This window comes from Ornithorhynchus anatinus, chromosome 5 (assembly GCF_004115215.2).
Source record: "Ornithorhynchus anatinus isolate Pmale09 chromosome 5, mOrnAna1.pri.v4, whole genome shotgun sequence".
Lineage (NCBI taxonomy): Eukaryota > Metazoa > Chordata > Mammalia > Monotremata > Ornithorhynchidae > Ornithorhynchus > Ornithorhynchus anatinus.
Genome location: NC_041732.1, coordinates 60,669,539 through 60,685,534, shown reverse-complemented (window position 1 = coordinate 60,685,534; position 15,996 = coordinate 60,669,539). Strand labels below are relative to the sequence as shown.

The following is a 15,996-nucleotide window of genomic DNA, read 5'->3' as shown; positions in this document are numbered from 1 at the left end:
AAACTGTTTCATTATTGATGAGAGATGACAGGCCCTCTGCTGACAATCTGCCTAAGAGATATGATTAGCTTGTAAAAAATTAATCACTGTTCTTAGGGAGGACACAGATTCAAACCCGGAGGAGCGCTGTTATCAATGTTCCCTAATTTCGGGGGACTTTGAAAAGGTTTTAGTGAAACTTGGAGGAGACAATTAAATTCAATTAGAATCACAAGGGCTGAAATGTCACCCTCTGTTCCAGGGTGGTGAAGCGGTGGGAGCCGGAGGCGGGGGAGGGTGGGAGGGATCGTGGGAGGCACACTGCTGCTTTTTGAGGGAGGGGCCCAAGATGGTTGAAGGATTGTGCATCACTCCAGAAGGAGCACATGGGCAAGGGGTCGGCGGAGAAATAGACGCAATCGAGGTAGAGAGAGTAGATTGACATTGGAGGAGCAAAGTGTGAGGGTTAGGCTGTGAGGAGATCAGCGATGTAAGGTAGGAGCTGGAGAGCTGATCGAGTGCCTTAAAGCTGATGGTAAGGAGTTTCTGTTTGATGCAGAGGTGGATGAGCAACACCGGAGGTTCTTGAGGAATGGGGATATATGGAATTTGAAGTTTTTTAGAAAAAAAAATATAGGCGGCGGAGTAAAGTATGGATTGAAAAGGGGAGAGAAAGCAAGAAGGTAAGTGATGAGGCTGATTCAGTAGTCAAGGCTAGATATAAATTCTCAGGTCATGGTTTGGATGGACAGGAAAGAGTGGTTGCTAGAGATGCTGTGAAGGTAGAACCCACAGGATTTGGTGACAGACTGAATGAGAAAGATGAGTGAGGATGATGCCAAGGTTACAGGTTGAACGACAGGGTGTTTGGTGGTGTTAATTAGCGATGGGAAAGTCTAGGGGAGGTCAGGGAGGTCTAGGGGAGGCCGGTAGATGAGGAGTTCTGTTTTGGAGATACTAAGTTTGAGGTGTCAGCAGGTCATCCAAGTAGAGACATCCTGAGGGTAGAAGGAAATGTGAGACTGCAGTGGAGAGAGTTCAGGGCTGGAGAAGTAGATTTTAGAATCATCCATATCGAGATGGTAGTAGAAGCTATGGGAGTGAATGAGTTCTCCAAGTGAGTGTATATAGATGGAGAATAGAAGGGATCGAGAACTGAGCCCTGAGGGACCCCAACAGTTGGAGAGTGGAAAGCAAAAGAAAACCTGCAAAAGGGATTGAGAATGAGGCACCAGAGAAATAGGAGAAGAATCAGGAGAGGACAGTATCAGTGAAGCCTAAATACTATTTCCAGGAGAAGAGGATGGTCCACAGCATCTAAAGTAGCTGTGACAAAAAGGAAAATTCAGATGGAGTAGAGGCCATTGGATTTGGCAAGAAGGACATCATTAGTGATGTTAGAGAAGGTCATTTTTTATGGCGTTAAGGGGGCAGAAACCAGATTGGAGAAAGTCAGGGAGAGAATTGGAGGAGAAGTTGAGCCAGTGGGTGAGCCAACTCACTCAAGGAATTTGGAGGGGAATGATAGGAGGGAAATGGGGTGATAACAGGAGGCAGCTGTGGGGTCAAGACAGAGAATTTTTAAGGTAGATATTACTTGGGCATGCTTGAAGGCAGTGGGAAAGGAACCAGTGGAGAGTTAGTGGTTCATGATTGTGGTGAAGGAGGGAAGAAGGGAAGGGGAGAGTGTTTTGATAATTACAAAGAGATGGGTTCAGAGGCACAGGTGAAGGGGATAGATAGAGTGGCATGATCTCTTCTTGAGATACTACTGGGAAAGATGGGAGAGCCGAAGCGGGGAGAAGACTGGAGAGGAGAAGGGGAGATTTTAAAGTGATCACATCTAATGGTTTTAATTTTATCAAAATTCATGGCAAGGTTATTATGATCAAGAGATTCACTCATTCAATCGTATTTATTGAGAGCTTATTGTGTGCAGAGCACTGTACTAACCACTTGGAATGTACAATTCGGCAATAGATAGAGACAATCTCTGCCCAAACAATGGACTCACAGTCTAAAGGAGGGAATGAAAAGTCAGAAACAGCTCGTGGAGACAATGGGCATGGGAATTTTTTGATTTTTTATGGTATTTGTTAAATGCTTTCTCTGTGCCCGTGACTGTTCTAAGCCCTGGGGTGGATACAAAGTAATTTAGTTGGACACAGTCCATGTCCCACATGGGGCTCACAGTCTTAATCCCTATTTTATAGATAAGGTAACTGAGACACGGAGAAGTGAAGTGACTTGCCCAAGGTCACAAGACAGACAAGTGGCAGTGTCAGGATTAGAACCCACCTCCTCTGACTCCCCAGCCTATGCGCTTTCCACTATCACGCTGCTTCTCTTCCAAGCACTCAATACAGTGCTCTACACACAGTAAATGCTCAAGAAATACAGTTGAATGAAAGATAATAATAATAATGGTATTTGTTAAGCGCCAAGCACTGTTCTAAGCGCTGGGGTAGATACAAGGTCATCAGGTTGTCCCAAGTGGGGTTCACAGTCTTAATCCCCATTTGACAGATGAGGTAACTGAGGCTCAGAGTAGTTAAGTGACTTGTCCAAGGTCACACAGCAGACAAGTGGCAGAATCAGAATTAGAACTCACGACCTCTGACTCCCAAGCCTGGGCTCTTTCCACTGAGCCACGCTGCTTCACACCTCAAAGATCACCCAGCAAAAGAGCGACAGAGGCAGGATTAGAAACCAGGTCCTCCTGACTCCCAGGCCTGTGGTCTATCCACTAGCCACACCACTTCTGGGAACATTCTGCCTTTTTTGACAGCTGCACTTCTTTGGCCCGTGTGTCCATAATCCTCATCTTACATCCTCATCATTTCCATCGCTTCTGGCCACCTGGCTGCCCCTCCCACTCACAGAAATAGCTACTCTCTCCTCCCTTGCCAGTGACCGCACCACCGCCACCATCCCAACCGAGAAGCCCCCCAGCGGGCCACCCCAAGCCACAGTTCAGGTGAAGGAGCAATAAGCAAATGTCCTGGCCAGGCCATCTGTTGTACATTGGGTGGTCACTTTTTGGTAGCCCACAGGTCCACTCTCCCATCTGGTCCAGCAAGCCTCTACTTCTCCTCCCCCAGCTTATCCTTATGTCGCCAGCCCCCAAGCCTCTGCCTAAAACACCCTCTCTGCTCCTGCTCCTCACACCAACTCCATCCTTCCCTGTCCCCCTAGGAACTCACAGTCTACGTAGAAAGAAGTAGTGATTCCCCATTTTACAGTTCAGGTAACTGAAGTCCAGAGACGGTAATTGACTTGCCCAAGGTCACCCAGCAGGCAATTGGCAGAGTCAGGATTAGAACACAGGTCCTCTGAGTCCCAGGATTGTGCTCTTTCCACTAGTTCGCATTGCTTCTCAAAGGCCATCTTCAAAGGCCCATTGGGTGAAATGCAGGGCTCCTCTAGGATCACCCCCATCACAAATATGGCTGCCTCCCCACTCCCCCGCCCCCGGGCTCAGCCATTACTTCCACTGGGGGAAGTAAGAAAAGGGTTAACCGAATTCCACTGCTAAAATATTCACTCATTCGACATTTCTGCATAACGACCCGAGAGGTTTGAACTCAAAGATAATCATCTTCTGGACTCCTAAGCACTTCAGAAGCAGTTCATTTCACTCAAGACACGGCTGCTTCTTTCATGATGTGAATAACTCTCCACATCCCTTCAAAATGCCAATTTTGGAAGATAACTACTACCTAAACTCCCCCCAGCTGCGTCCTTGCCAGTCTAACTCCATCTGAAACCCAGGTTATCTGGGCCTGACTCTCCCCTTTCTGAATCTTTTCCCAAGTTCTTCTGAAGGATTAGAATACCCTTCCTCCTGTCCACCGTTGTTCTAGACCACCTCCTCCAGGAAGACCCTACCCAATTCCCACCCTATTAGCACAACCCATGACTCACCCCTCACAACAATAATCATGGTAATTATAATAATGATGGTTGTGGAATTTTTAAGCACTTACTATGGCCTAAGCACTCTGCAAAGCATTCAGTCAATTAATCATATTTACTGAGTGCTTTCTGAGTACAAGATCTTTGTACTAAAGCACTTGGGAGACTACGATATAATAGAGTCGATACAAATGTTCCCTGCCCACCGTACACTTACAGTCTAGAGGGGGAGACAGAAACAGTATAAATATATAAAATGCAGATATGGACATGATTGCTTGGGGATGAGGATGAGGTGAATATCATATGTTTGAAGAGTACAGATCCTAGTAGAAGGGCAACACAGAAGGGAGAGGGAGAACAGGAAATGAGGACTTAATTGGGAAAGGCCTCTTGGAGGAGATGTGATTTTAATAAAGCTTTGAAGGTGGGGAGTGTGATAGTCTGTCAGATATGAAGGGGAGGGAGGCAGTTGTGGGCGAGAGGTCGAAGGTGAGACAGATGAGATCGAAGTTCAATGAGTAGGTGGCGTTAGAGGAGTGGAGTGAGCGTGCTGAGTTGGAGTAGGAAATCAGAGTAAGAAAAGTTGTTCCCTTTACTCCTCAACGTTGGAACATAGTAAGTACTTAACAAATACCCTCATCATCATCATCACCCCCTCGCAGCCCCACAGCACTTATGTCAGTCAGTCAATCATATTTATTTGAGCACTTACTGTGTGCGGAGCACTGTATTAAGCAGTTGGGAGAGTATAATATCACAATATAACAGACACATTCCCCGCCCACAATATCCATAATTTATTTATATTAATGTCTGTCTCCCTCTAAACTATAAGCTCAGTGAGGGCAGGGAATGTGTCTATTATATTGCAGTGAAGTACTCTCCCAAGTGCTTGGTACAGACAATACTCTACACACAATAAGTGCTCAATAAATACAATTGATGAATTGATTGAGAGGGCGAGGTGATCGCTTTGAAGAGGGTGATAAGAAGTTTCTCTTTGATGTGGAGGGTAGGCAACCACTGAAGACTCCTGAGGAGTGGGAAAACATGGACTGAATATTTTTTAGGAAAATAATCCAGGCAGCAGAGGAAAGTATAAATTGTAGTGGGGAGAGATAAAAGGAAAGGAGGTCAGCAAAGAGGTTGATTCAGTAATCAAGGTAGGATAAAAATAAGTGTGGTAGTAGTTTGGATGGAGAGCAAAAGGTGGATTTTAGCAATGTTGTGTAGAACCAAACGAATTTGGTGACAGATGGAATGTGTGGGTGAAAAAGAGAGATGAGTCAAGGATAATGCCAAGGTTATGGACTTATGAGAAAGGGAGGATGGTGATGCTGTCTAGAATGATGAAAAAGTCAAGGGAAGGACAGGGCTAGGGTGGGAAGATGAGCACTGGGGAAGATATAAAATAATCAGGTCGGACTCAGTCCCTTACACCCAAGATATAGTTGCTGCTTCCAAATATAAATTTTGATGGTCTGTAAGTTCCATGAAGACAGAGACCAGATCTGTAGTCCATCAGAGCTCCCAACCCCTAATAAGATCATCATCATCATAAACAGTGGTCTTTACTGAGAGTTTACCATGCGCAGAAAATTACACTAAGCACTTGGGAAAGTACAATACAACAGACTTGGCAGACTCATTCCCTGCTCCCAGCAAGCTTACAGTCTAGAGAGGGAGACAGACAATATAAAAAAAATTAATTTCTAATATATAAATTAAAGATGCTATGTGTGCACCAGGGGTACAACTCAGTCAAGAGTTATTGACTTTCTGGCTGACTAGCAAATTACTGCGTTCCCCAGAGACTATCAAAGAGGAGATCACGTTGTCCTGGCATTTTTTCCAGGGCTCCCAGGTTGTCCTCCTGTGTGACTCTGAGCCAAAAACCAGGCCTCTCTGTGCCTCTATTGACCCATCTGGAGAAAGTAGTTCATCCTTCTTGCCGCTCCATCCCTCAAGGCTAAAGGAGTTTAATTAAAGCTTGCAAAGCACTTGGTGCACTGCTTGACAGGTGCTCTATATGTGCGAACACTTTTGTTCCTTCAGCCTAAAGAATACCAGACAGAACATTTCCCAAACTCATTAAAATCCCACCCTGGTTTGGAGGAGGAGGGGAGGCTGCAGAGGGTGCTAGATCTTGAGAATGGCAAGTCTGGTTGGAGCACTTGTCCCTCCTTTCAAAACCCCAAAGCCTGTCTCCACAGGCCAACTTCTCTTTGTTGTTGCTAATGAGGAAGACTGGAATAACTAATGAAGCTATTAACAATGTATGCTTACTTTTCGAGTTCCAACCCCATACTAGGTGCGGAATAGAACATAGAATGACTCACACTACCTTATGAACTCCCGGTTCTAATTAGGCAGAATAGAAGCATGGAGGCAGCAGAAGACCCCACAGTTAGGTGAAGATTAATTAGATTGAGCTCTAGCTAGTTAAGCAAATAATAATGGACAGAGAAAAATGTAAAGAAACATTGAGAGAGGCTGATGGGCAGCTGCTTAAACATATTAGTCATCGCAGAAAGTGCTCGAGAGCCAGATCACGAGTAATAAAACTAAGCAGAAAGACCGACCGATGGAGCTTGAAACAGACAATGACTATTTAGGTTTTGTGCAACCTTCTAGGAGAAAAGTGGGAGAGAAAATCTTTATTTTGCTGACACATAGGAAACAGGAGCTGTTATTTCTTTTGAACCACAAAATTTAGTTTAATAGATCAAGGGTTTGGCTTCACCGAATCCATACTGTAGAATCTGTGATCTTATAATAACTCAGAAAAGAGTTTGTAGAGATACGGACCACTGAGGGTTGAGGGGAGATTGGAAGAAAGAGGACGCAGGATGTTGGATGCGCTGTAGACAATTAGCAGACAGGAAGCCCAGAAAAATATGTGGGAATGGATACACTGGCAGGAAGAAGGAGGTGGACTGGATGGAGGACGATTCTTTAGCACTCTCCCCCTAACTCCTACTGGCTCGCAGTCTGGCTCTAGAGAACAACTCACTGGGGGAACACAAGCACATAAATGATTCAGGGCCCTCCCACACCCACACATCTTTCCAGAGCTCATGTCTTCTTTACTCTGACAATCGATTTCTCTTTGCCTCTCTCTCCCCAGCATCCCTACACCTGGATCTTCATCAGAGAGACCCAATTTCCCTCCTGGTGGTTCCCAGGGCCGGCATCCATCTGGAACAAGACACCACATGTTCACCATCTTCGCAGCCTGGGGCATCTGTCAGGGCCACCACTGCCCCCCTCTACCCTCCCAATCTCCTCTTCAAAGCCTGACTCTCTCTCTCCCATCCAGGTCACCTTTTGATGTCTCCTTTCAAGCTGACAAAGTCTCGTCGTGTCCCTTGAACAGAGACTGGCCTGGGTGACTTCTGTCACAGCGGTGCTCTGGGGAGCCAGAGCAATGTTTTCATGAAAGTCGCACAGTGGAGTGGGGGGAGGAGGATGGACGAAACTCTAGTTCCAAACCAGGCCCAAGCCAATGGATGGGAAATTTTTCGAAGCCCCAAATGGGTCATGATGGTGGAATGTCATCGGGCCAGCTGTATCTTATTCCGGATCAGGCTCCACTGAAGGGAAAGATAATGATAATACTGATGATGATCATGGTATTTCTTAAGGAATTACAATGTACCAAGCATTGTACTAAGAACGGGAGTTGATATAAGATAATCACATCAATCAGAGTCCCTGTCCCACATGGGGCTCACAGTCTAAGGTGGAGAGGAAGAGCTATTTAATCTTCATTTTACAGATGAGGCATAGAGAAGTTAAATGACTTGCCCAAGGTGACCAGCTGGTGAGTGGCAGAGCTGGGATTAGAACTCACGTCCTCCTGCCTGGAAGTTCTGTGCTCTTTCCACAAGGCCAGGCTGTTTCTTGAAGGAGAGGAAATATGAATCGATAGGAAGTTTGGCCTGCCCCAGGGACCTTCTGGGCACCTTCCTGTCAATCAATCAATCAATCAGTGGCATCTATTGAGTACTTACTGTGTCCACAGCACTCTACTAAAATCTTGGGAGAGTACAATACAACAGAGTTGGTAGACACGTTCCCTGCCCTCATCGAGCTTACAAGGTGGTCTGAGGGATACAGCAGAGGGGCAGCCGGGCCAGCCGTGGTAGGCGGCCATCAAACTCCCCTCCTACCCTTCCCTACCCAACTCCCTAGTCACAGGACACTGGATGCTGGTCAGTCCCCCAGAAGCCCCATCACATCGGAAACATCTCCTAGTGGCCTGTCATCTTGCCGGTCTCTCTGGAGAAAATCCCCACAACTCCAACTCCCACTCCTCTCCCAAGCTTCCTCACCTGTCTTTCTATTAGGGGAGGGGAAACCACTGGGGAGGCCAGTGCCAGCACCCCATAAACCAGACTGTGAACCACCCTCAATGCCATATGTGACACACAACACTGGCACTTTAGTAGAGTGGCAAGAGCCCAGACCTGGATTCTAATCTAATCCCAGCTCTGCCATTTGGCTGCTGTGTGATCTTGGGCAAATCACTTGCCTCTCCCGTACCTCAGTTACCTCTTCTGGAAAATGGGGATTAAATCCTCCTCCTTCTTCTGACTTAGACTGTGAGCACTCTGGGGGATAAGAGCTGTGCTAAACCTGATTATGCTGTATCAGCCCCCGTGTTTAGAACAGTGCTTGACACATAGTGAGCACTTAACAAAATTCATAAAAAAAGAAAAAGTCTGCCTGATTCCATCCAAATCTGCCACAACTTAGTGTGTTTCTTTGGGTCACCCTGACCTCCACCAATTGCTCCGGGAACCTTTGCACTCCCTTTCCAGGTTCCTCTGAAAATGGCCACCACTTCCAGGCTATGGAACTCCACAGCAGGAATCACGGCAGAGAGAGACTCATGCCGAAAACACAAACATCGTGGCCTAAAGGAAAAACCATCAGATGGAGAGTCAAGGTAATCTGGGTTCAAATCCTAGATCTGCCCCAAACTACTATGTAACCTTGGGCAAGTCACTTTTCTTCTCAGTGCCTCAGTTACCTTACCTGCAAAATGGGGATTAATACTGTGATCCCCATGTGGTTCCCAGTGGAAAGAGCCCAGGCTTGGGAGTCAGAGGTCATGGGTTCGAATCCCAGCCCATTTCAGATTTGTGACTGTGGGCAAGTCACTTAACTTCTCTGTGCCTCAGTTCCCTTATCTGTAAAATGGGGATTAACTGTGAGCCTCAAGTGGGACAACCTGATTAACCCTGTATCTACCCCAGCGCTTAGAACAGTGCTTGGCACATAGTAAGCGCTTAACAAATACCAACATTATTATTACTATTATGTGGTTCACAGACTGTGTGGAACCTGTTACCTTGTTTCTACTGCTGAGTTTAGAACAGTGATTGGCACATAGTAAGCGGTTAACAAATACCACAGTTATTATTATTATTACTTAACCTCTCTGAATCAGCTAGATGGTGGCGCTCAGTGGGGGAAAAGGATTCTGCCCCATAGCATAGCCTAGTGTCCCCCCAGCCCTTAGGACAGAGTCAGGGCTTGGTAAAATGCCAAATACTGGGGGAATCTAGTGGTGAATCTGAGTAGGAAAAGGGACAGAACAGGTAAAAACCAAAAGGCCTATCACCCCAGGAACGCCCAAGTTGGTTTTAAGGGAATCACAGCCCCCAAAGAGGGTGTGAGATCCTAGGGGCCAGGCAGGACCCTGAGGGAAACTCCTAGGCTGCCTCTGAGGGAAAGGAGTGTCACTGAATGATAAGAATAATAACAGTAATAATAGTTATATTTGTTAAGTGCCTAGTACGTGCCAAGCACTGTTCTAATTTCTGGGGTAAATACAGCATATGCAGCTCAAATCCAGTCCCTGTCCCACATGGGACTCACAGTCTAAGAATGAGGGAGAACACATAGTGAATCCCTAATTTACAGAGAAGTGAAGCGACTTGTCCCACATCACACAGCAGGCTAGTGACATAGGATTAGAACCCAGTTCTTTCCACTAGCCCACTCTTTTTCTCTAAAACAGAGATTTCCCAAGTGGAATGACCTCAGACACAAGTGTCCTAGATGCCTATTCCCACCTTGACCACCGACATCCTACTCTGGAAATGTTAATAGCAACCCACTCCCCACGCAGGGGTTGTGGGCACCCTCTTTTCTCCTGAGACATCCAGGCAGCTCCAAACCAGCCCCGGGAAAGAGGAGGAAATCAGCGACAATATCACGTGTGGTTTGCCATCAAAGGTGGCCTTTGTTTGGGGGCAGGAAGCAAATCTGCTGTAGTTCAGGAAGAGAACAGACTTGTGTGTAGGGATTTGGAGGGGAAAATGCCAAGATAAGTTATCTCCAAGAACACATTGCCACCCAGGGAAGATGGAGTAAGAGTGGCTGCTGGTTTGTGTTTTCTCTTTGTATAGATGCCGTTTTCAATAAAAAACCATCAGGGCATCAATCAGGTCTTATTCAGAGGCCTGAGGTGGATAGAGACTAAGCAAAGCTGCACAGGTTAAAAATCTAAATGATTTTTGAAAATTGGCTTTTTTTTTTGCTGAATGCTGTTGGCGTGGAACTGGGACTTTGTTTTCACAGCCAGAGTGAAGCTGTTATCTTTAGACTGTAATCTCCCTGTGGCAGGGAGCATGCATACCAATTGTTGTATTCTCCCAAGCACTTAGTACAATGCTCTGCACACAGGAAATGCTCAATAAATACCAGTGATTGATTATCTGAATCAACGGGACCCCAGACTCTACTCCTGAGGAAAAGACTACTTGAGAGGCTTTAACGGTCTAAATTGCACAGCCTCATTTATTGGGTTCATTGCACAGCTATTTGACTTCCCTTTGATGTGGGGTGACTGAGCACAACCACTCTGAATGGGACGCAGGGATAACATAATAATAACAATAATGACAATAATAATACTAGTAATAATAATGTTGGTATATGTTAAGTGCTTACTATGTGCAGAGCACTGTTTTAAGCGCTGGGGTAGGTACAGGGTAATCAGGTTGTCCCACGTGAGGCTCACAGTCTTAATCGCCATTTTACAGTTGAGGTCACTGAGGCACAGAGAAGTTAAGTGACTTGCCCACAGTCACACAGCTGACAGTTGGCAGAGCTGGGATTCGCACCCATGACCTCTGACTCCCAAGCCCGGGCACTTTCCACTGAGCCATGCTGCTTCTCTATGGTATTAGTATTGTCATTATTACTATTGTTACAGTATTTGTTAAGCACTTACTATATGTCAAACACTTACTAAGCACTGGGGTAAATACAAGATAATCGGTTCAGATATTATCCCTGTCCCACAAGGGGTTCACAGTCTAAGGGGAGGGGACCATCAGTTTGAACTGTTGCAGGAAGGCAACAGGATGACAAATCTATCACTTCCAATCTTCTACTGGGAATGGAAACCACTGCTTAGTACAGTGCTCTGCACAATGTAAGCACTCCATCAGTATGACTGATTGAGTGGAGAAAACCCAGACCTTCAGGGATACAATTACTAAGGGATGCTGGAATCCAGCAATTCTCTGACAATCTCCGCATTCTCCCCATGCAGTTGTAGCAGGAGTCTTCAAGCATAGAAAAATAATAATAATAATAATAATCATGTTGGTATTTAAGCGCTTACTATGTGCAGAGCACTGTTCTAAGCGCTGGGATAGATACAGGATAATCAGGTTGTCCCACGTGAGGCTCACAGTCTTAATCCCCATTTTACAGATGAGGTCACTGAGGCCCAGAGAAGTAAAGTGACTTGCCCACAGACACACAGCTGACAAGTGGCAGATGGGGATTTGAACCCATAACTTCTGACTCCAGCCCGGGCTCTTGCCACTGAGCATGCTGCATTGCTCCCTCCCGTAGAGGAGGGGGCATTGGGTGGGGGCGGGGAGGACGTGGCACCAAGACCACTGAGGACTGACCCCAGACTGGTTGGCATAAAGCCATCCTGCCTTCCAAGAGCTGCTTTTTAAGCCCAAGGTTGAAGCCACACAGATTTTCATCAGTGACTGAAGCAAAAAGGTTTTTTCGCACTTACTGTGTGCTATTTATCGCTATTGTTCTTGTCTGTCCATCTCCCCAGATTAGAACGTAAGCCCGTCAAAGGGCAGGGACTGTCTCTATCTGTTACCGATTTGTACATTCCAAGCGCTTAATACGGTGCTCTGCACATAGTAAGCTCTCAATAAATACTATTGAATGAAAGAGCACTGTACTAAGCCAACAATCAGTCGATCGTATTTATTGAGGGCTTATTGTGTCCAGAGCACTGTACTAAGTGCTTGGGAGAGTACAACAGAGTTGGCAGACATTTTCCCTGTCCACAACAAGCTTACAGTCTAGAGAGGGAAACAGACATTAAAATAAATCACCAAAAAGCTGAAAGTTTTTCACATCCTGAAAGCTCTGTCAGGATGTGCAAATCTACCCTGAACCAGTCATCAAAAGACTCTCTATTCTGACCTAAGATTATCCCCCCAAGCTTTCAGGACCAATTCCCATCAGAGGAGACTTTAAGGAGCTTCCAGTCGCAAAGGGCATCCAGGAGAAAGAAATCTGAAGACACTCTCTTTTTTGCTCATAGTCTTCTGCCTGCTGCTGGTACTTCTACCTCCATAAAAACCCATCCCTCCATTTTCCTGCCATGGAGGAGTCTAGAATAGGAACCTTGCAATTCACTAGGAAAGTTTCGACTTGCAAACAATAGGAAAACTTGCAGAAAAAAAATCCCAATTTCCCAACAGCCCAGCAGAAGTGAGAATTCTGCCAACATCACGGCCAAACTGAAACTCTCCCTGACAGAAAGAGTGTTGATTCTTGTAGGTTTCTCAAGAGCACATACCCCTGTCCTTATTCACCTCCCAGCGTAGCTCAGTGGAAAGAGCCCGGACTTGGGAGTCAGAGACCATGGGTTCGAATCCCCTCTCTGCCACTTGTCAGCTGTGTGACTGTGGGCAAGTCACTTAACTTCTCTGTGCCTCAGTTACCTCATCTGTAAAATGGGGGTTAACTGTGAGCCTCACGTGGGACAACCTGACTACCCTGTATCTACCCCAGCGCTTAGAACAGTGCTCTGCACATAGTAATCGCTTAACAAATACCAACATTATCATTATCTGCCAAATCAGTTTTAACCTCTTCCATTTTAGCCAGGTGGTAAACAAACAGATCCGGGAAAGCTGATCCAGTCTCGGTCCAAGAACAGGATACACCGGTTTGACAAGGCTGTGGTCTGGACTGGACTCTCACTTTACACAGGTTCATGTCCAGAAGTGGGTAAGGAGAAATCAAATGTCATCCATCACCTACCCCTGTGGGAGAATGTCAGGTGAACCCATGATCCGCAGATGTGATGTTTGGACCATGCCCTAAGCTAACAAGGCTTCAGAAAACTGCAAAACTAACCATGGCTGATCTGCCCGGGACCACGCCATCACCCAAAACCTGGGTAGAGCCACCAGCCAGAAAGCTTACGTTCCCACCACGGCTCTATCCGCAACTTGCTGTGTCACCTTGGCTAAGTCACTTACCCTCTCTGGGCCTGGGCGAAAAGATATCCCCAAACCTGTGCTTTTTATCTTGAGGACAGGATGGGAATGACCCCAGCTAGCGCAGTTCAGAAAGATCTTTCTTTATCTGTATCCACAGGCTTTCCATCTGCATCTGATGACTCACTGGAGATTGAGAGACTTAATCAGGAACAGTGTTAACACCACAAGCGACTAAATAAACATGAAATAAATCAATGTTGGAAACAGCAAAATTACTCACTCAACAGAGGTGGTTGAAGAGAAACCGATTTTATCCAGAAGGATGATGGACTAAGTGAGGATCTCCACATGTGAATTATTTGAGTAAGTGAAGATTAAAAATACACCTGCTCCAGTTATCCAAGTACTCCAGGCCTGCGCTCCCAAAACACCCTTCTTTTTATGTAATGGCATTTGTTCAGTGATTACTATGTGCCAGACACTGTTCTAAGTGCCCTAAGCAATGGGGTAGATACCGCCTTATCAGGTTGGACACAGTCCAGTTCCCACTTGGGGCTCACAGTCTTAATCCCCATTTACAGGTCAGAAACCTGAGACATTGAGAAGTAAAATGACTTGCTCAAAGTCTTACAGCAGAAAAGTGGAGGAGCCAGGAATAGAACCCTGGCAGCGTGGCTCAGTGGAAAGAGCCTGGGCTTTGGAATCAGAGCTCATGAGTTCGAATCCCAGCTCTGCCACCTGTCAGCTGTGTGACTGTGGGCAAGTCACTTAACTTCTCTGTGCCTCAGTTACCTCATCTGTAAAATGAGGATGAAGACTGTGAGCCCCACGTGGGACAACCTGATTCCCCTGTGTCTACCCCAGTGCTTAGAACAGTGCTCTGCACATAGTAAGCGCTTAACAAATACCAACATTATTATTATTAACCCATGTCCTCTGACTCCCAGGTTCATGCTCTTTCTGCAAGGCCCCGCTGCTTTTCCTTTCTAGATAACGTATTAATGTATTAATAGATCTGGATAATTCACCCTGGAGCTGTGGTTCCCTAACAGAAAAATCAGGCCCACAAGACACATTCATCAGATCTATAGCAGGCCAAGATCTCTGGGTCCTCAGGCAAGTCTTATCAATTCTCCGTGCTCCAGTTTCCTCATCTGTAAAGTGGAAATTAAAAACCTGTTCTCCCACACCCTTAGAGAGTGAGCCCCATGTGGGTCAGGGACTGGGTCCCTTCTGCTTGTATCGTATCTATCCCAGCACTTAGCCCAGGGTTTGGCACATAGTGAGTACTTAAACAATACCCCTATTATTATTATTACGATTGTTATCTGAGAGGAAGTCTGCTATGCATTGCTATCTGAGAGAAAGCCTGCCATGCTGCCTGAAACATAGAGGGAAAGGAAAGGCAACAGAGGTCCAGGTAGGACTCAAAAATAAGGCCAGAATTGGGTAAAATGGTCACTGACTGTCCTCCCAAGGACTGGATAAGAAGACAATCCATTCCTCTAGTGACCATAAAGACCAACAAAAGAGCTGGGATTATTCTGCCTGCCGAGAAGAAGGTCAACGAAGGTTGAGGCCTGTGAAGATAATAATAATGTTGATACTTGTTAAGCGCTTACTATGTGCAGAGCACTGTTCTAAGCGCTGGGATAGATACAGGGTAATCAAGGTGTCCCACGTGAGACTCGCAGTTAATCCCCATTTTACAGATGAGGTAGCTGAGACACAGAGAAGTTAAGTGACCTGTCCACAGTCACACAGCTGACAGGTGGCAGAGCCTGAATTCAAACTCATTACCTCTGACTCCCAAGCCCGGGCTCTTTCCACTGAACCATGCTGCTTGACCACTCCGGGTGGGTCAACTAAAGAAAACATTCATTCCTCAAGGCCAAACAACAGCAGGAAGACAGTCAGGCCCAGGGAAGGTGGGTCAGACTGTAGTAGGACAAAACACTGCACAAGGCTACTAAGGGAGATGGCAGAGCTTCTCACTGTGTGAGGTGTTTTGATTTTTTTTTTTTACTTTTTATCCAGTCTCTCCCATGAAACAATGTGGACTTTTGGAGAGAACAAAGTCCTGGAAGTACAAGGACCTGGATTCTAACCCTCATTCTTCCTCTTTCCTCTTTGACATTCTCCCTCAATTTCCTCATCAATAAATTGGAGATTCAAAACCTGTTCTCCCTTCTACTTAGACCATAGGTCCCATGTGGGACAGGGACTGTGTCCAAACTGATTATCTTATATCTAACCCTGCACTTAGTCCAGTGCTTGGCAAATGGTTAAGTACTTAACAAACACCACAGTTGGTATTTGCTGGGGGCCGGAACAAATCCTCTCCTTGGTTCACACTTGAGTGGGCCGCTCAACCCCCATGCCCCGGGAGTCTCCAGCCCAGGAAGTTCAGTGAGACGTTAAAAAAAGCATCCACTTCAGAATAATTCTACCCAGAAGGGCCCTCCGGTACTTATTTTTCATCCACAGTCCTGACTTTTCCGGCTTACTTCCATCCCTGCAGAAGAGACACGTTGCATATACTGTTCGGCAGAATTCCTTTTGAAGTAACTGAAACCCAGAGTGTTTTTACGTG

The 15,996-nt window shown here is 46.0% G+C and overlaps 1 long non-coding RNA gene across 2 annotated transcripts in view; it reads left to right on the top strand.

The window, feature by feature from the left end:
- LOC114812046 overlaps window positions 1–13,773 on the top strand; it is a 40,371-nt gene extending 26,598 nt beyond the window's left edge. The window contains exons 2-5 of one of the 2 annotated variants that reach the window (XR_003759720.2): window positions 7,025–7,216; window positions 8,721–8,848; window positions 13,062–13,188; window positions 13,561–13,773. This is a non-coding gene — a long non-coding RNA (uncharacterized LOC114812046). The remainder of the gene's footprint in view (window positions 1–7,024; window positions 7,217–8,720; window positions 8,849–13,061; window positions 13,189–13,560) is intronic. The other variant, XR_003759721.2, reaches the window with a different exon arrangement.
- The last annotated feature ends 2,223 nt before the right edge of the window (window positions 13,774–15,996 follow it).